Here is a 21,297-nt window from a genome sequence, read left to right as displayed (position 1 = left end):
ATTCAGCTGAATTTGGAATCAGAGGACCTGGGTACAAATACTGGCTCTGGCGGTACTTGCTGGGAATATACCCTTGGGCAAATTGCTTCACCCTTCTGAGCCTGTTTTCCCATTTATAAAATGAGGAAGTTGGACTGTTACGGTAGCCAGAAGATCTCTTTCTGGCACTAGATTTTATGAACCTACAAATAGGACACGGGGTACATAGCTTTGCCCAAGGATCAGAATCTGTCTGCCTTGCTGGTCACTCCCAACTTTATTTAATTTTTGTCATCTCAGATACAGATCTTGCTTTTCCTGCTGTTGTTCAGCTGTTTCAGTTGTGTCCTATTCTTCATGACTCCATTTGGAGTTTTCTCTGCAAAGATACTGGAAGAGTTTGCCACTTTCTTCTCCAGCTCATTTTGCAGATGAGGAAACTGAGGCAAACAGGGTTAAATGACTTTCCCAGGGGCACCCAGCTACTAAGTATCTGAGGCCAGATTTGAACTCAGGTTTTCCTGATTCCAGGCCCAGAGTCCTATTCAATGCACCTCCTAGCTTGCTTTTCTACCTAAACCTATTATAACTACTTGATGAGTCCTGCCTTAGGAACTATTTCAGTCTTCTCTTTGTTTGTCCAGCACTCAGCAAGACGCCCGGGTGCATAGTGAGTGTTTAATAAAGGTTTATTGATTGCTTGGACTTGACTTCTTAGACCTGCAGCTTGTAACGGAAAGAGCCAGTCTTAGACTCAGGTTTGATACCTGGCTCTCCCAGCTGCTAACCATGTGACCACAAGCAAATCACAGGATGGCAAACTTAAAGCTGGATGGGACCTTAAAGGCCATCCAGTCCAATTCCTTCATTTTACCAGATGAGGAAACCGAGGCCCAAAGAGGTTAAATGACTTGATGATAGCTAAAGGGTACGGTGGATAGAACACTGGGTTTTGGGTTCAGGAAGACCTGAATTAAAATCCAGCCTCAGTCACTTAGTAGCTGTGTGACCTGGACAAGTCACTTAACCTCTGATTGCCTCAGTTTTCTCAACTGTAAAATGGAGATTAATAACAGCACCTATTTCCCAAGGTTGTTGTGAGGATCAAATGAGATAATACTTCAAAACTCTTAGTTCAATGCTTAGGACAAAGAAAGCACTTAAAAATACTGTTTCCTTCTTTCTTTCCTTCTGTGATCAGGGTCCCACACCTAATGTCACATTTCTCTGAATCTCAACATCTATAAAATGTGGATTATGGTATTTATACCACCCACTGGACAGTGTTCTGTAGGGGAAATGCTTTATAAATCTTACAGCACTAGAGTAGCACATCAAACAATCAATAATTTTTATTAAGTACCTACTATGTGCCAGGCATTGTGCTAAGTGCTAGGATGAATTATTACTATTATTGTAGTGTAAATTATTGTTACTATTATTGCTACCTGCTAGGTCCTTTCTGTTCAGTTGGATTGTTCATAAGATCATAGAGGTCATATAGTAAAATCCCTCATTTTACAGATGGATAAACTGAGGCACAGGCAGTTAAAATAATTGGTGTTACATTATTCAAGATTACGTAGCTAATCAACAACCATGGATGAATTTAAACTTAGGTCCTCTGACCCCAGACCAGAGCTCTTTCAAGATATCATGCTCCCAGTGATGATCCTGGCCTCTCTGTTCAACCCTCTCTCATTGTGGCCTGTCTTCTATTATGCCACTCTAACCCCAATATGGCAGTTGTTAATACGGCAGGCTGGAAGACCTAGAACTAGTAAAATTCTTCCATCTAATTTCTGGAGGAATTTCATCAGTGTCTCGTATAAGCCACAAACCACATGAAATAATAACTGACAGTAGGGCCTCTGACAGCATGACAGTGACTCCATACCAACCTGTTTCCCTTAAGTCTTGCATGAAGACCTCTCTCCAGAGCACCCTTCAATAGCTGCTGAGATCAGGTGACTGCTTGAGAACCAAGTGTGGGAAGTCCTGTAAAGCCACACATGTGGCATAACATGGAATTACCGGGCAACAGGGGCAGCAGAGTATGTGGTAATCAAAGAGGTGGCTTTTCTTGAGAAAAGGTTTCTTGTAGGAGCAGCTAGGTGGGGCAGTGGATAGAGCACCGGCCCTGAAGTCAGGAGGACGTGACGTCAAATCCAGCCTCAGACCAAACACTTGACACTTACTAGCTGTGTGACCCTGGGCAAGTCACTTAACCCCAATTGCCTAAAAAAAAAAAAAAGAAAGAAAGAAAGAAAAGAAAAGATTTCTTGTGAGCTTTGGGCAAGGAGACAGAGCACAAAGGACATTGGATGCAATGAAAAGAATTGGGACTTAAGTGATCCAGCTTCTCTTATCTCTGCTACCTCCTAGTTGTGTGCTCTTGGAGAAGTCACATTACCTCTTTAGGCTCAGTTTCCTCATTTGTAAAATGAAGAGATTTGACTATGTGACCTCAGAAGTCCCTCTCAGCTCTACCAGTCTACGAATGAAAACCAGTCCAAGGACAGGCTTCCTAGGAGCCATCTGGGGATGCCCAGAGGTCACTCATCCCTTTTCAGCCCCACTCACATAGATGGGTATCCACATCCCATCCCATTAATTAAACAATCAACAAGTCTTTACTGAGCACTTACTATGAGCCAGGCACTGTCCTGGGCACTGGGGCTGCAAACAGAAAAAAAATGAAACAATACCTAATCATGAGGCTCTTCAGCATATCACAATAAGACCAAATTGGGACCATTGCAGCAAGAGCTATCAACAAACAGCTTCAGAAAATGTTATGGAAAAACTAATTTATAAAACCACAACGTGCTTGGATCTGGGTCACAGTTCTGAGAGGCGGTCCTGGGGCGAGAAGGAACACTGGTGTGGTGGAACTTGTTGGGGTGGTGGAGAGAAAACACCTCGCCCCTTATCATACCACCTTGGAAGAACTGAAAATTTTCAGGTCCCTAGAAGTATCTCTGAAAACAGCTGTACAAACCCCTGAAGCTTGGGACAGTGCATTCTCCACATTCTTTACCTTAACAAAGAGTTTAAAACTCAAGTGATTGGCTGGGATCATGAGTAAGCAGTGCAAAAAGAGTCAGACTATATTATCTTACTTTGGTGACAAAGAAGATCAAAACATACAACCAGAAGAAGACAACAAAACCAAAGCTCCTACATCCAAAACATCCAAGAAAAATATGAACCAGTCCCAGGCCTTGGAAGAGCTCAAAAGGGATTTTGAGAAGCAAGTAAGAGAAGTAGAGGAAAAACTAAGAGTGATGCAAGAAAATCATCAAAAACAAGTCAACAGCTTGCTAAAGGAGACCCAAAAAAATACTGAAGAAAATACCACCTTAAAAAATAGCCTAACCCAAATGGCAAAAGAGGTCCAAAAAGCCAATGAGGAGAACAATGCCCTAAAAAGCAAAATTGGTCAAATGGAAAAGGAAGTGCAAAAGATTACTGAAGAAAATACTTCCTTAAAAATTAGAATGGAGAAATTGGAAGCTAGTGATTTTATGAGAAATCAAGACACTGTAAAACAAATCCAAAAGAATGAAAAATTAGAAAACAATGTGAAATATCTCATTGGAAAAACAACTGACCTGGAAAATAGATCCAGGAGAGAAAATTTAAAAATTATTGGACTATCTGAAAGCCATGATCAAAAAAAGAGCCTAGACATCATCTTTCAAGACATTATCCAGGAAAACTGCCCTGATATTTTTAGAACAAGAGGGCAAAATAAAAATTGAAAGAACCCACCAATCTCCTCCTGAAAGAGATCCCCAAAGGAAAACTCCTAGGAATATTGTAGTCAAATTCCAGAGTTCCCAGGTAAAGGAGAATATATTACAAGCAGCCAGAAAGAAACAATTCAAGTACTGTGGAAACACAATCAGGATAACACAAGATTTAGCTGCTTCTACATTAAGGGATTCCAGGGCATGGAATATAATATTCTGGAGGGCAAAGGAGATAGGATTACAACCAAGAATCACCTACCCAGCAAAACTGAGTATAATCCTACAGGGGAAAAAATGGTCATTCAGTGAAATAGAGGACTTTCAAGCATTCTTGATGAAAAGACCAGAGCTGAATAGAAAATTTGATTTTCAAATACAAGACTCAAGTGGAACGTGAAGAGGTAAACAGGAAAGAGAAAATCATAAGAGACTTATTAAGGTTGAACTGTTTACATTCCTGCATGGAAAGATGATATTTGTAACTCATGAGACCTTTGTCAGTATTAGGGTAGTTAGGGGGGAAAAGATTATAAGTACGTATATATAGATAGATAGAGGGCACAGGGTGAGTTGAAAATAAAGGAGTCATATCTGGAGAATGAAATTAAGGGGTGAGAGAGGATTATACTAGGAGAAGGAGAAAAGGAGAGGTAGAACAGGGTAAATTATCTCACACACACAAAAAAAAAAAAAACCAGAAAAGAAAAGACTTACAGTGAAGAGGAAACGGGGGAAGGTGAGAGGGAATGAGTGAATCTTATTCTCATAGGATTTGACTTAAAGAGGGAATAACATACACACTCAATTGGGTATGGAAATCTGTCTTACCCTACAGGAAAATAGGGGGGGAAGGGGACAAGAGAGTAGGGGGATGATAGAGAGGAGGGCAGATTGGGAAAGGGGGTAATCAGAAGCAAATACTTCTGAGGAGGGACAGGGTCAAAAGAAAGAATAGAATAAATGGGGGAGGGCAGGATAGGATTAAGGGAAATAGTTTTTCACAGCATGTCTACTATGGAAGTGTTTTGCATAACTGCACATGTATAACCTATATTGAGTTGCTTGCCTTTTCAATGAGGGTGGGGAGGGAGGGAGGGAGAAAATTTGGAACCCAAAGTTTTAAAAACACATGTTTAAAAAAAATGTTTTCACATGCAACTGGGAAATAAGAAATACAGGAAATGGGGTACAGAAATCCATCCTGCCCTACAGGAAAATTGAAGGGGAAGGGGATAAGAGAAGGGTGGCAAGATAAAAGGGAAGGCAGACTAGGGGAAGGGGTATTCAGAATGCATGCCATCTTGGGGTGGGGGGAGGGGCAAGATGGTGTGAAAATTTGGAACTCAAAATCTTGTGCAAGTAAATGTTGAAAACAAACAAATAAATAAATAAATTACTATTAAAAAAATAAAACCACAACAGCACCAACAAAGGTCTTTGTTAATCACCTTGATTTGATTCTGTCAGACATGCCATGAGTTCTAATTCTTGCTTTGGGTATGTTCTTTTCTAATCTTAACTCACATTCCCACAGTGCCTGGAGATGCACAAAGTGCTCTCCATACGTTTCTTCATTTGAGCCTCACAACAACCCTCTGAGTGGGTCCTCTAGGTATTAGTATCTTGATTTAACAAATAAGGGGGCAGCAAGGTGGCAAAATGGATAGAGTACCGGTCCTGCAGTTAGGAAGACTCATCTTCCTGAGTTCAAATCTGGCCTCAAACATTTACTAGCTGTGTTACCCTGCACAAGTCACTTAACCCTATTTACCTCAGTTTCCTCATCTATAAAATGAGCTGGAGAAGGAAGCGGAAAACCACTCCAGTATCTTTGCCAAGAAAACACCAAACGGGGTCGTGAAGAGTCGGACACGCCTGAATATCATCATTAACAGTTAAAGAAACTGAAGTTCAGAGTGATGACTGACTAACCCAATGGTTGTTCAACCAATGCCTTAGATGAGATATGAACCCCGGTCTTCCCTGCTCAAAGTTGAGCACTATATTCACCTTGGCACACTCATAGACATTTCATCTCAGCAGTCCTACAATGACTCTATGACCCTTGGAAGTCACTTAATCTCTCTTTGCCTTATGCAACTCTCCAAAAAAGGTGACCAATGGATAGAGTGCTAGGCTTGGAGTCAGGAAGATCTGACTTTGAATCCTATTTCAGGTACTCAGGTCACTTTGTGACTCTGGGCAAGTCACTTAACTTCTGCCTCAGTTTCCTTCTCTGTAAAATGAAGATAATAATAGCATCTACCTCCCAGGGTGGTTGTGAGAATAAAATGAGATAACATAGGTAAAACACTTTGCAAATCGTAACATGCTATATAAATGCTAATTATCATTTTATTATAATATATTATATTATATACATTATATATTCATCATTATTATTATAACTATAAGTTGTAGAGCAACTGCTGATCTACATTGTGGAGGGAGTTTCTTCACAGAGAATTTTCTACCCTAATGACAACACAAGCTTGTGCCATAAAAAATCCTATAATACTGCTTATTATTATGAATTTACTTAGCACAGTGCTTGGCACCTAGTAGGCACTAAATAAAAGTTTATTCTGATTGAACTTAATTTTATTTCATTCTGAGTGTACTTTTAATAGATGGAAAGTCTCATATGTACTTTAAAGCACTCTTTCAGATCCTTTTGCAAAGCAAATGTGACATAAACTCTCATTAAGAAGGCCTTTACAACCTGACGTCACAACTCATTTCTAGCATCAAGTATTTTCCAAGCTCAAAACACAGGTACTGTGTTTTGGTGGGTCAAACACCGCATCCCTCACTGGGGAGCTTTGCTTTGTCTCTGTGGTCTGCTTTTCCTGTGTTATTATTACTGGGTGGAAGAAAGCCATGCCATTGACTCATCTCCTAATTAAAAAAAAAAAAAAGGCAGAACATTCCAATTGTCTAAAAGAGGAGGGCAATGTATCAGGTGTCCCAGAGTTAAGTACTGTGTAAAAACAGGGCTGGGCAGAAAGCCAGAGAAAGATGAGCAAAGTTACTTAAGGGCTCTAAAAGTTTCCTCCTCATCATCAGTCAACTGTATTTTTAAGGATCCTTTGTTGGGATGGCAAGAGGGTTACAAAGGACATAAAAGGGTCCTTAAGACTATGTTGCTTTGTCCACCCAGAGCTGTAGAGTAGCCAGTTAAGGATCATGGTTTAGTTGAAAAATCATGGCATTTAAGGAGGCCTGGGTTCAAGCTCTTGGCTTTGCTGTGTGACGTTGGCAAAGTCACTTCACTCACTGAGCTTCTGATAGCTCTCTGTTTCCTCATCTGTTAAAATGGAATTGGACCAGATTATCTCTAAGGTCCCTTTCAGTTTTAACTATTGTTTGTCCTTCATTTTCAAAGAGGACCAATGACATCACAGGGTGATATCTTGACTTTCTGGTGAATTGGATTTAAGTGAGGCAGAGTTGCACAAAGTCATCAGCCTCACACTCTCCTCCAGAGTCATCAGAGTCCAATGGTAGGAAAAAAAGTCAAGACCACTGGCGATGGTCCAGGATGCAGTGGATTATCTTGGCATCTTTGATGCCTCACCAAGCTCTAAATGCTCCATGGCACCCGCTTTAGCCACCTTTATGGCCATCAGAACAAATTGTTCTCATCTGCCCATTCCACCCAGGGAAGTCTTCACATGCTTGGGGTAGATACTCCCCTAAACTCACCAATGGGTTTGAGGACTGTCAATTGCCCTCACCCTGTTTTAGTCTGTCAGTTAAGAAGGTTTTATTGGGGTATGGCTGCTGTACACTCTACGGCTTCTTGGAGCCAGCTCTAATAAGCATGAAAAAAAAATGTGCAAACAGAGATGATGCAGTAGAAAGAGGACTGGATTTGGAGTCCTAAGTCTTGGATTTGAGTCTTGACTCTGATGCTTATTATCTGTGAGAACTTTTTTTACTCTTTGACTCTCAGTTTCCCATCTTTAAATGTAACGCTCCATCTACAAGACCTCTTATTGCTCCTTTCAGCTGAGGGTGTGCTGGTGCCAGGTTGTTACATTGTTTGAGAGCTGGTAGTTAAATTTTCAGTGTGAGCATTTACAATTTGGAAATCAAGTGTATTGATTTTTATCAACAAATTGGGGCTTCATATATTGTTTCTTTGATTGTCTACATTTGAGAAAGTGACAGGGAAAATGTTAATAATGCAAATTAAACTTGATACATGTATCCTGCAACCAAGTTGTTAAACATTTGAACCAGGTTATTAAACATTTACCAGCACACCCCTTCTCAGAACTAAATCCATTTGGCTTACTTTCTCACCTACTCCTCAGCCACTCTCTGACCTCCAACCACCCACAGGAAGGACATAAATCTTTTCACAGGACCAACAAACAGGCCATTCTTTCAAGTGGGTTTTTGACAACCAACCAAGTTTTTATTGAGAACCTATGATATGCTTAAAAACACTGTGGGGACATAGAACAGGTTTGACATGGTCTCTACCCTGGAAGAGATTGTTATTTAGTTAAAGAAACAAAACTATCACATGTGAAATGATACTAAACAAGACAGGACTGTAGAAGTAGGCCTACATTTTGTGGTGTAGACTTTGATTCAATTTAATTCAACTGAGCAAGCATTCACAAAGTGCTTAGACTGTGCCAGGTGCTACTATGCCTGGAAACACAAAAACAGAAACAGTATAATGCTTGCCTTCACAGAGTTTACATTCTACTGAGAGGAAGCAGGATGTTCACAGCTGCAGTCAATCAGCATTTATCTAGCACCTACTGTGCGCCAAGTACAACATGCAAACAAATATATACAAAGCAAGCTATATACAGAAATAGAAAAAATAGGAAATAGGAAATAGGAAATAACTTAAAGAGCGAAGTCATGAGAAGTAAGAGGAGTTGTGAAAGGCTTCCTATAAAAGATGGGATTTTAGTTTGGACTTAAAGGAAGTCAGTAGGTGGAGTTCAGAAGGGAGAGCACTGCAGGCATCTGAGACAGACAGAGAAAATGCCTGGAACCAAGAGGTGGAAATGCATAAAACACAGAATATGCGTAATCAGTACGAAGTAATCTTGTGACAGAGAGCACTGGAAGGGTTCACAGGAGAGGGAGATCAGTAAGTAGGGCTCAGGAAGTGGATTAATCTGGAAATACTTCTTGGAGAAGGTGTGACTTGCTTTAGCTAAACCTAGAAAGGTAGGTGGGATGTTGCTAAGTTGACTGTTGAGGGCAGGACCGTCCAATAACATCACCAGAGTCCAAGAAGGAATGAGTGAGTTGTTAGCAGTGTAATGGAAAAACCGATGGACAGGGAGCCAGGAGGCGTGAATTATAGTCCTGGCCCTAACATTATTTCACTGTGTGACTCTGGACAGGTCTCTTCTCTCTGTCTCATATTTCTTATCTGTACATTGAATGGGTTGGATTTAATGATCTCTAAGCTTTCTCCCTGTTCTAGCTGTGACTGTGAACTTCATACATGTATTAGTTTGTCAGTGAAACAGTAAAAATATACATTGAATGGTAAAATTTATCCAAAAAGTCTCATAACCTTTATCTTAGAATCACAGAGTGGGAGTAACAATTCCTGTTTATATAGTACTTTGAGGTTGACCAAGCACTTTCTTCATAACCCTATGTGGAACCTATGTAACACAAGCATTATCTCCATTTTACAGAGGAGAGAACAGAGGCCAAGAAAGACCTTGCCCTTGCCCAAGGTTACGCAGCTAGTAAGTGGAAGAGCCTGGATTTGAACGGAGGTCTCCTACTCCAATTCCAGCACCCTTTCCACCATTTCCACTGCCTCAGAGGTCAAATCCAAACCAAAACTGAAGTAATCCCCTTCATAATCTTTCTGAGAAATGGTCATCCATCTTCTGCTTGAAAAATCACAAGGAACTCACTACCTCTCAAAGCAGGCTATTCTGTTTTGATGTCAGCATTCATTGTCAACAGTTTCCCTTATATTGAACTAAAATTTGCCTCCTTGTAACTTCCACTATTGGTCAATACCATGCCTCCCCACCCCCCCACCCCCATTCTCCACTGCCCCTTTCCAGCTTCCTTTTCTGTGTTGTCTTCCCCCATTGTAAGATTGTAAGCTCCTTGAGGGCAAGGACTCTCTTTTTCTTATTTGTGTCTCCAGCACTTAACACAGTGAATACCACTTAATAAATGTGTATTGAATTAAATTGAGTAAAGTATAAGAAGACGGAAAAGGTAGGAAAAAGTCAGATTATAAAGGTCTTTGAATGCAAAACAGGATTTTATATTTGACCCGGAAGGTAATATGGAACCACTGGAGTTTATTGAAAGGATAAGGGTGTGTATGTGTGTGTGCTCAGCAAGGCCTGTATAGATATGTTAACACCTGCAAATGAGACTTCCTTGGAGAGTCAAAGCAACCAAAATTACTGGACTACTGGGTATAAACACTAACAAGAATCTATATAATCTGACTCTCAAAAAGTCCTACAAAGAGAATGGGGGGCCCTGACTCATGGTCATGAAAGTTTCCTGAGGTCAATGAAAAGGTTCTATTGAACATTGTGAGCATTCCTCATCTTAGGCTGACATTTTGCTCAACCCTTACTATGTACTTGGAAGGGTTGCCTGAATGTGTGAGGAGAAAGATTATGACTGAGTTTTATATGGAAGTCAATGGGATTTGAGGGAAAAACAATTTCTGCCAGTGTCAGGAACTTTTTCATCTAGATGGGACAATTTTTTGATTAAAAAAATATTACTTTCATACTGTTATTATCATTTGGGATCCTGAGATCATTCACATGGGTTTTTCCCTCTACCAAGGTAGATCACAACTCCTCCTTATCTCAGTCATTGGTCTTTATGAGTTAGTTACTATGGTTTAAAATATTCTTCACCTGTTGGCCAACCTGGTGATGATGGTCTCTGTCAAATTTAGCTAGGTCAGTCCTCAGTGAGCAGACACCTAAATCAGTTGCTGAGCCAGTATATAAAGTGTTTCCAGCTTGGGCAGATTTTCCAGAGTTTCTGTTCCACTGGCAGAACCTTCAAGAACTCTGGTTCAACCTTCATGTCATGATAAGTGTGACATTAATAAAGGAAGTGATTGACCTTAGTCTAAAATACTGGTAGGACAGATTGTCTTTTTAAATAGCTTTTAAGTTTACAGGACAGAAGAATTTCTGGAAATCTGCAAAGGATTTAGAAGTGGAAGGGACCTTTGAGATGAGCTGAAATTATTTGCCCAGTGTCACATGGAAACATAGAGAAGCATAGCTAGAATTTGAACCCAGTTCCTCTGGTTTCAAACTAGTTTTCTTTTTCCTGTATTATGTACCTTGGAAAACCTTGGAAAAGGAGGCTACCTTTGTCGTTCTCATTTTCCTTATTTACTTGATCTTACTGGATACTCTGCTTATATCCACACAGGAAAAAGAATCCTGAGATAACTTCAATATGCAAACAAAATTTCTTGGCCCAGTTGCAGAGAACAGTCTCTCTGGGGGCCTGAAATCCCTGATTTCCACGGATGCTAAAGCTGATCAATGGATTATAAAACTTGAAATAACATTGACTTACGTTGAAAGTAACTTTGGAGTAACTGGATATGTCATAAAAGTACCCTAATTAAGTTTTTTGCCAGGTAAAATTAAGAAAGTCTAGTGTAGAAAAAGGAAGAGAGAATGAAATACAATTCATGGGCTGTCTTTCAGAGTTTTCTAGAATGGTATTATTGCGTTTATTTCTAGGGATGGGTCAGTTAACCTCTTTAAAATATAGCTTCTCCAGCCAAACCAAATGGATAAAGACTCTTGTCATCATTTATTATTTTGAAAAGTCTTTTGAAATTCTAAGATGAAAGACAATATATAAAAACACAAAGCAATCTGGGTGTTTGCTTACTGAAGCTACAGAGAATGGAACTCATTCCTTCTAATTAACACTTGCATAGCAATTGATATTTTCAAAACACTTCATAATTGTTAGTTAATCCACACAACATCCCAATGAGGTTAATGAGAACTATTGAACCTTTTTTATTCGCCCAGACATACACCCGGAGATGCACAATGATTCCCGTCTTATTCTCAGACCATTAGGCAATACCGCCTCATGTAATTATGCACCAGACTTGATCCCTTCCATCTCCCTAAAACTATTTCTATTCTTTCCTTAGTCATTTTTCTTCCCACATAAAGGACGCCCTATAAACTGGGGCTAATACCATTTATTACTAATGGCATTAGGGAGAAGATAAAAAGAAGAGGATAGAAGAACAATGACATTTAAAAGCTACAGATTCTTGAACAAGGTGTGCTGTCTCTATATACTAATGGCAGTAAAAAGTTATTTCATATCATTGCCTGTTTTTAAATATTTCTTTTACCCTAAGCTCATAGCCTATTTATCTTTACAATGCTAATTACTAGTATTATAAAAGGTTACATAGGAAGGAAAAATGGATGACAGAATGTCACATACTGGTGACTTCTGTGCTCACCTCTGAAACTTAAACAGTGTTATAGCTGGAAATGATTAGGCATTTAGTCTAATCTGCTCATTTTACAGATAAGAAAACTGAGGCCCACTCAGATAAATGAAATAAGTTACCTAAGGTCGTGCAATTCAATTCAACTATTTTCTTAAGTGCCTAAATCCAAAGGATGGTGCAAGCTGCTCAGGATAATACAAAGACAAAAAACTCATTGCCCTGAAGTAACTTCTTATATTCTATTTTCACATTGCCAATGATCAGCAAAGCCCAGGCTCCAACCCTGTAGGCATATTGACTCTAGGTCCAGTGTTCATTGGGGCAGTTAGGTAGCACAATGGATACTGTTGGCCTGGAGTCAGGAACACTCATCTTCTTGAGTTCAAATCTGGCCTCAGACATGTCCTAGCTGTGTGACCCTGAGCAAGTCACTTAAGCCTGTTAGCCTCAATTTCCTCATCTGTGACATGAGCTGGAGAAGGAAATGGTAAACCACACCAGTATCTTTACCAAGACATAACTGAACAACGACAAACCAGTGTTCTTTCCCCTACATCATAAGTCAATCAATTCAGAAGCCTTTAAGTGCCCATTAGATGCCAGGCACTCTTCGTACTAAGGATACAAAGACAAACAATTCCAGGGGACTGATGGTGCAGAATGCCACCTACCTCAATTTTCTCATCTATAAAATGAAGGGTTTAGCCTCTGAGGGTCCTTTCAGATCTAGATCTGTGCTCCTAATCTGATAACTCATTGTGGCGTGGAGATCACTTTCACCTCTCAAAAGCTATGCTAATGGAGTATGATCTCTGATCGATCAAACTGGAAAGCCTTCAGGTTAGGGTCTGGAGGTAGACTGCTATCCAAGGAGCAACCTTCTTAAGTTTTGGAGAGACTTCTTACCAGGATGGCCACAGGGTGGTGACCTTAACACAGCGATTCTTGAAAGCAATTTAGTAAATTAGAGAGGGGTCATTATCTTCTAGTGGAAGGAAGACCCACACCAATGAAATGAAAGGTCCTTAAGTTATTGAGGTAAGAAAATTCTTTTATAATAAAATAGACTCATTTAAAGTAATATAGACCCACTGGGCAGCAAGGTGGCACAGTGGATAGAGTACTGGGCCTAGAATCAGGAAAACTCCTCTAGTTCAAATCTGGCCTCCCTCACTTACTAGCTGTATAACCCTGGGTAAGTAACTTAACCCTATTTGCCTTTGTTTCCTCATTTGTAACATGAGCTGGAGAAGGAGATGGAAAACCATGCCGGTATCTGCCAAGAAAATCCCAAATCAGGTCATGAAGGGTCAGACAGGACTGAATAACACACAAGTCCCTTAATCTCTCTAGGTATCTGTTTCCTAATATGTATAATAAGGGTGTTGGAGCTGATGACTTTTAAATGACTGAACAACAACAAATATAGACCCACTAGGTCACAGTTTTTAAACTAGAAGGTACTTTCAAAATCATATAGTCTAGCACTGTCATTTTACAATTTGGGCAACTGAGATTTAGAGAGGTAAGATAAGATGACTTGACCAGTATCATAGAAGCATTGAAAGTAAAGGCAAGACCTGAACTCATACCCTCTGACTCCCAATCCAGCGCTCTTTCCGTGATACCACACTGCTCCTAGTTCATCTACCAACTCCTAACCAATGGAGGTTTGAGACAAAGAAATCATTGATTAGTAGAATGACCACTGGTGGATAAAACCACTGGCAGATCTATTTATGTAGGTCCTTGACATACCTCAAGCTTAGAAATACGGAATCATTCTTTCCAAACATTAATTTTTGTAGCAGTTTGATTTGGTTCAATTCCCAAAAGACAAAATGTAAATTTTCCTGCAGAAAAAACAGAATTTAAAGCATCCACTTTGCCAGGACTTCGGAAAATGACAGGTAATTAGCTGAGCTAACAAATACGTGTTCCAAATAAAATAGAATATCAGGTAGGAGAAGTTTTTGAGCTAGGCTCTATTTATTATTCTGCCCAGATGTTCATGAGATATATTCATTCTTCCCTCTTTTGGGTCATTGAAATGTCATGCAGAAAACCTTCTTTGGTGAAGGAATATGTTGGTATATGTGTATTTTTAAATTAAATAAAACAGCAATTGAGTTGTGTATATGGACAATTGGAAATAGAGGAAAGATGACCAAACTGGAGGTTAAAAGATCTGATTTCTAGTCACAACTCAGGGTTTTATTCGGTGTGTTATTTTAGTAAGTTGCTTTTATTTACCTCCCTGGAACTCAGTTTCTCTTCTGTGAAATAAAGGAATTGAACGAGATGGTTTCCTAAGTTCTCTTCCATCTCTAAAATAAGGCAACTGCTATGCAGGGTAAGAGCTGGTTACATATGAGGTATTATTAATTATTTCCAAATGAACATGATTTCCTTGATTTTACAAAGTCAGTCAATAAGCATTTATTAAGCACCTATTATGTGTCAGGCACTGTGCAAAGCAATAACTCTCCTAAAATCTATAAATTATAGAAACTAATTTTAAGAAAATACCTTTTTTATGTAGTTGAAGCTCCTTCCTTTTCTCTCTCTCTCTCTGTTTCTGTCTCTATCTCCCCACCCTCCCTTCAATATAAGCACACATTTAAATCTAGAGTTATTGGTCTATTGACTCCTCTTTGTCCTTTCCTATTGTGTGGTCCACTCATTTATAGCAAATACTCAGAATGCAATAAAAATCAACTTATCTTTATCTGGAGACAAGGACCCGTTAATAAAAATAGTCTCATAAAATAGACAAGATTGAAAGAGAGCAGGAAGTTCACTAGGTTATGTTATGCCAGTTCTTCACACAGTGACGAGGCAAGAGGTGAAGGAAGTGAAGAAGGAATGAGTTCATAGGGTCTCAATGGCAGTGATGGTAAAGGAACCAGCAAAATTTTATACAGGCAGATCATTCCTTAAGTGGGTAAGTGAGCCAGACAAGACTCCAACTGCTCATGATTATATTTAATTCACGGTAATAATGCTATTCACTTACAACTGGCAGGTAACTATTGGATATCCACACTCCTGAGACCCTGTCCACTTCAAGGAGCTCCTCCCACCCCTTACCTACCCAAGTGAGAAGCTTCTGTCTCCCATCATCCTTCAGTTCCTCTTTCCAGCTGGAAAACAAAACAAAACAAAACAAAGCAAAACTTTAGTTCCAATCAATGTTCTTGCCAATAAAGGGTTACATTCTTGTAGTATGTCTGGAAATCATGCCCTGAAAGAGTTTTGGAATTCCTTCCCTAGTACATGGATGTCCTAAAGGGTGAGACCTAGAGACCTCTCTCTATTCTGCCCCAGACCCAAACATGATCTTTGGCCATAGCCATTTTTCTTACTTGCCACTAAACACACTCTTTGCTAATCTTTCTTTACATCTCTTGCTCTGAGAACTGTAATCAAATCAACACTACCATTTCTTCTGGAAAGGGCATACCAATTGACCTCCCTTTCCAAGGCCCAACATTCCCTATATGTATTATCTCTCCCGTTAGAAAATGTTTCTTGAAAGGACTGTCAGCTTTTGTATTTATATCCCCAGCCCTTATCACAGTGGTTGACCCATAGCAAGCACTTAAATGCTCTTTTATTCATTCATCTAAATAAGTAAAATTTAGGAGTAAAAAAAAATGGGAATCAGAGATGCATTAGTAGAATTCTCTAAAGCAGCATCTGTTTAAACTAGAAGAGGGAAATAACTGTATCCTAGTACTTCGGGGAGTGGAAATATTAAAATAGGAGTCAGCACATACGAGGCAAGAGTTACCCAAGGGAATCGGTTAATCAAAACATATTTATGGAGTGCCTGCTGCGGGCACAGGACCAAGCCTTGTCCTCCTTGCTTCTAAATCTCGCAGTATTTTTAGTAAAACTGAATTTGCTTTGTACAAAGGTGGAGAAAAGTTGGCTAAGCCATAGTGGAATTTGGACTCAGAATTGAGTTAACATCTGATACTCTAATTCTCAGAACTTGAAACCAGAAGATGGAATTTTAACAACAACAACAAAAACCAAAACCAAAACCACAAGGCGAGATGGTCTTGAAAGTTCCTTCTGGTTCTAATAGTATCCAATTCCAAGGTCTGGCTGAGTAGGTTTGCTGCCCCTTTTTTCAAAAAAAGGAGAGAATCTAAGTGCCCTGGACAAAACAGCTGGACGGCCCCTTTCTTTTTTTTTGTTGAGGTAATTGGGGTTGAGTGACTTGCCCAGGGTCACACAGCTAGTACATGTCAAGTGTCTGAGGTCACATTTGAACTCAGGTCCTCCTGCTTCCAAGGCTGTACCACCTAGCTGCCCTTTTAAGGCCCCTTTCTTTCAAAGAAAATCTCCCTCCCTGCTCCCAAGGACTTTGAAGAGAATGACCTGCTAGTGCAAAATAATGGAGGAAACTCTTGGGAAATAAATACCCGATAAGCCAAAAGGAGATGCATCTATTCAAAGATTTTTAATTGTGTTTAAGTAGTCAGCACTGGGAAGCATGCTCAGCCCTTTCAGAGTGATGGTTCTTTGTGGCCAATTATCACATAGCCATATCAGCTGAGTGTGAGGCAAGCCATGAAAGCCGTGCCCAAACCACCCGATGTGATGGTCTGGACCGAGAAAATCATCCAGATCCTTACCAACCTTCTACTTCTTCTATGTAGACAATAGCTACATTACCAGTGCTCAGTCTACAAACCAGTACTGTACAGCAGAGATAGCTAAGTGGCTTGATGGAGACAGCAGTGGGCCTGGAGGCAGGAAGATCTGAGTTCAAATTTAACCTCTAACAATTATTACTAGCTCTGTGACCTTGGGCAAGTCACTTAATCTGTTTGCCTCAGTTTCCTCAACTGTAAAATGGGGATAATAACAACACCTAACTACAGGGTTGTTCTAAGGATCAATCGAGATAATAATTGTGAAGTGTTTAACACAATGCCTGGAACATGTTATTCAATCATTCAGTCATGTCCGACTCTTCATGACCCTGTAGATCATACTGCCTGTGGGATTTTTTTTGGGCAAAGATACTGGAGTAGTTTGCCATTTCCTTCTCCAGTGGAATTAAGGCGAACAGTGACTTGACCAGGGTCACACAGCTGGTAAGTATCTGAGGTCAAATTTGAGCTCAGGTCTTCCTGACTCCAGGCCCAACATTCTATCCACTGTACCACCTAACTGCCTATGCACCTGGCACATAGTAAGTGATATGTATGTGTACACACACACACACACACACACACACACACACACACACACACACAAACTGTTGTTGTTATTATTATTGTTATTACTACACATGAAAATAGGAAAGAATTGAAACCTGGGCAGTTAGTTCAGAATTTGCTTGACCGAAAATGTAATGATCTGGATCAATCAAGTCATATCCAAAAGAACTCACAGCACCTCTTCTTTGTCCTTCCCTCCACTCTGTTCTCCCTGACAATAATAAGTATTTGAGGCAACAAAGATGAGAATCTTTCTCTAGTTTTTTTCCCACCTCCCTATCTCTATTTCTCTCCCATTCCCGTCCTTCAAAATGAGTGTCCTTGAGACACTATTTAGTAATGAATGAAAGAAAGATCTGGGCACAAACTACTGTTAATGTTATTCTTTATGACAGTTTTGATGCATGTCCAAAATGCTTCCACCAAGCAGACAATGTTCATTCCCTCCTCTAATTACCATGTATACATTTACTCATTTACATGTTATATCCTTCTAATAGAATACAAATTCCTTGAGGGCAGGAGATGCTTTTCCTTTTATCTTTGTCTATCCCTGATGGAGAATTCCTTGAACACAGGAGGTGTTTAATAAATGCGTGTTGGTTTAGATTGAACTGGAACCTTTACACATACGCTTCAGACTCACTGTAGCCAAGTATAGCCAAGTGTTGAGGTATAAAAGCAAAGACGGGGTGGGGTGGAGGAGGAGCAAGCATATAAAAACAGTCTGCAGCAAATGAATCATAAGACATACACACACCAGAGCCTGTATCCTGAGCCTTGCTCTAAGGGTTTTTACACTCTGTGGTTGACCAGCCTCCTCTTCTTCCTCCCTAAGAGACTCCCTGACCCTCATTCCAGCTTTAATTGTTTTGCCAATTTTGTATCTCTTTAGAAACAGTTTCTGAAGCCTGTACTCTTCAGAGATGTCTCCTTGGGCCCACAGGGGAGGCAAAGGCCCCCTGCCCACCACCTAGCTTCCCGTCAGAACAGCTCAAAACTCCCGGTATAACCCAACAGCCCCTCAAAAAACCCTTGCTTTACTCTGAATGATCCCATTGCTGACTACCTTGGCCTCAATCCTGTGGCCTGATTGTCACAGGTATGACTTCAGTTTTTGCCATAGCATTCTTAAGCTATAGAGCCACAGGTAAAACAGTGTTGTAAAGGAATTGAAGTCAGAGGAGATAGGCCATCTTATCATAACTCTATGTCACAGAAATGGTTATTTCTATTATTCTGAATAAATATGGTAAGTGGTACAGTGGATAGAGTGCTGGACATGGAGTCAGAAAGATCTGAATTTAAATCCAGCTACAGAAACTTCTGTGTGACCCTTGTCATGTCAATTCACCTTTGTCTGCCTTGGTTTCTCCATCTGTAAAATGGAGATAATGATAGCATCTACCCAACAAGGTTGTTGTGAGGATAGAATGAGATATCCATAAAGTTTTTTGCTTTTAAATTGCTACATAAATGCTTGCTGTCTACTAATTGGTTTGTTGTGTTCACTTACAAATTTTTATCATGAGGCTTTCCTAACAGCCACAAGGCAAGTTCCCTGCTTCTTTTTTGCACTGCTTGTTTAATGAGTAAAATGTTTGATCCATCCAACTGTCACCATGGGTAGTTTGGGCATGGATCTTGTGGTTTGCTGGAATTGAAGCAGCATCCAGGCAACAGACTGAAACCCTGACCTAGGACACTTGCCTCTTAAATTGATCCTCACGGAGAGCCAACAAGAGAGTTTGGAAGGATGACAGAAATCCATCACACCTCCTCCGAAAACAAAGTAGAGCCTGTGCCCTCCCTGCAATGAATCAGCAGCTCCATGCTGCATGAGGACTTGTTAGCACATCTGATTCTCCTTTGTACATATACTATTGATCTATTTACGGGTGGTGATCTATTTATATAGGCTCATATTTATCAAAATCTTCTCACCCTGAACTGAAGAGAAAAGTTTTGTGAGCAATTATACCATGGGTAAATGTTTCCTTTAACCTCCATGGTTGGGGCCTGTGTTCCAAAAGAAGAAAAAACTCTTTTCCCCTTTGACATCACTGGTGTCCATTTATACATCTCCAGTCCTTTAGGACTAAGTATCTGAGAAACAACATAGCCCAGTGTCCGCAGTGCAAGACTCAGAGTCAGAAAGACTTAGGTTCAAATGCTACCTCTGCCTCTAATTGGCATTGTGACCATGGGCAAGTCGCTCTGCCTCTCTGAAACTCAGTTTCTTCATCTAAAAAATGGGAGTAATTGGCAGAAAGAATACCTATGATATTCTATCTCATGGGGTTGTCACAAGGCTCAAATGAGGTAATGTGTGCAAATTGCTTAGCAAACTTAAAAGCTCTCTATAAATGTACAGTATTAGCCATGTCTTCGCAGCCACCTACTTTAAGATACTTTGATCCCAAATGTTCATAAATATGAGTTTTATGCAGCAGTGTACTGAAGAGATTTGGAAACAGGAAGTATGAAATGAAATGCTTCCTGGTAGTTGGTTAACATAAAATAGAATTACCCTCATGTCTGGTACACAACAAAAGTATGCAGTCCAAGTGTCAGGGCTAGAGTAAGGTATGTGGTCTGGACAAAATTGAATGGCCCACCTGACTTCAGACCAGCCCACATAGTTAAGACTCTTACCACTAGAGTCAGTGGATACTGGCCTTCTGAAGATCTGGGCATTTTAAGTGGGTTTGATGGACCCAGTAAACATTATGAGGTACTGGATTTTTAGGAGAGGGAAAAGAAGAGTTGGGAAAATGAGGAGAAAGAAAAGGTCCTCCTTCCCCAATCAGGCTTACAGCTATTCTATCTACTATAGAATCCTACTATGTATTCAGTCTGGGACTATATAAAATGATACAAAGCCAACAGACCGTGGTGTATCTAGTGTCATGATTAGTACGCAGCTGTTTTCACGCTCAACTCAGCCTTAACCAGCTCCATCAAGTGTGAAGATGTCTGAGACGATTATTTTGGATGATTGTGGCAGAGACTGAGTTTTCCATCTGATATTTCACTTTTAGGCAATGGGGGAAAATCATGCAACCAATTAAGCCCTGCTTAAGTTCCTCCTTCGTAATTCTTTAATAATGAAAGCAGACAGAACATGTGATTTTTGTCATTACTGTGCAGGCGATGTTTGCTGAAGAACAGGCTTCTGTTTGTGCATATCTTTTAACATTATCACAGTTTATTTTATGACTCATATACTGTAAAGCCTTTTTCCAGTCTCCTCACCTTTGAACCATAGAATATCTTTCACAAAAGTTATCGAAAAAAAATATAATTTCTTCAAATGAATGGAAATAAGATAATTTTAGATAAGTCCTAGAAGAGATTTTCAGAATAACAGTAACATATTTAAAACAGTAATAAAACAAAACAAAAACAGATGTGGAATTAAAAACAACAGATCTTTCTTTTTTCTCTCATTTATTTTCTCTGTGTAAAACCACTCCTTCCCCTGCAAAATTGTATTTTTGTTGTTGCTGTTCCAGACCTGTGTAGAAACTCCCTCCACCAAAGCAGATTGGGCAACTCAACTATAACTGATGCTCTTGTGTAACTTGCAGCTTTAGTGAGCTGCCCAGGACCCTGAAAGATGAAAAGATTTTCCTAGGGTTATACTCGAGTATATGGCAGAAAAAGAACTGGAACCCAAGTCTTCCTGACTCCAAGGCTGTCCCTCTATTCACTCCATCTTGTCACCACTGAGGAAATTGTCTTATTTAAAGTCATATAACCATATAGAACCTGGACCTAAGATTAGGCTAGAGCAGTGGTGTCAAACTCAAATAGAAATAGGGGCAGGGGGTGGAGTAAC

The 21,297-nt window shown here is 39.9% G+C and overlaps 1 long non-coding RNA gene across 1 annotated transcript in view; it reads right to left on the bottom strand.

Annotated features, from left to right (window-relative positions):
* Positions 1-20,873: 20,873 nt before the first annotated feature.
* The window catches only part of LOC114045884, a 28,611-nt gene continuing 28,187 nt past the window's right edge, over positions 20,874-21,297 (bottom strand). Inside the window, exon 5 of the long non-coding RNA XR_003569436.1 lies at positions 20,874-21,068. This is a non-coding gene — a long non-coding RNA (uncharacterized LOC114045884). The remainder of the gene's footprint in view (positions 21,069-21,297) is intronic.

This window comes from Vombatus ursinus, unplaced genomic scaffold (assembly GCF_900497805.2).
Source record: "Vombatus ursinus unplaced genomic scaffold, bare-nosed wombat genome assembly UNPS02014779.1, whole genome shotgun sequence".
Classification (NCBI taxonomy): domain Eukaryota; kingdom Metazoa; phylum Chordata; class Mammalia; order Diprotodontia; family Vombatidae; genus Vombatus; species Vombatus ursinus.
Note: the sequence above shows the minus strand (reverse complement) of the source record. Positions and strands in the feature narration are given on the sequence as shown.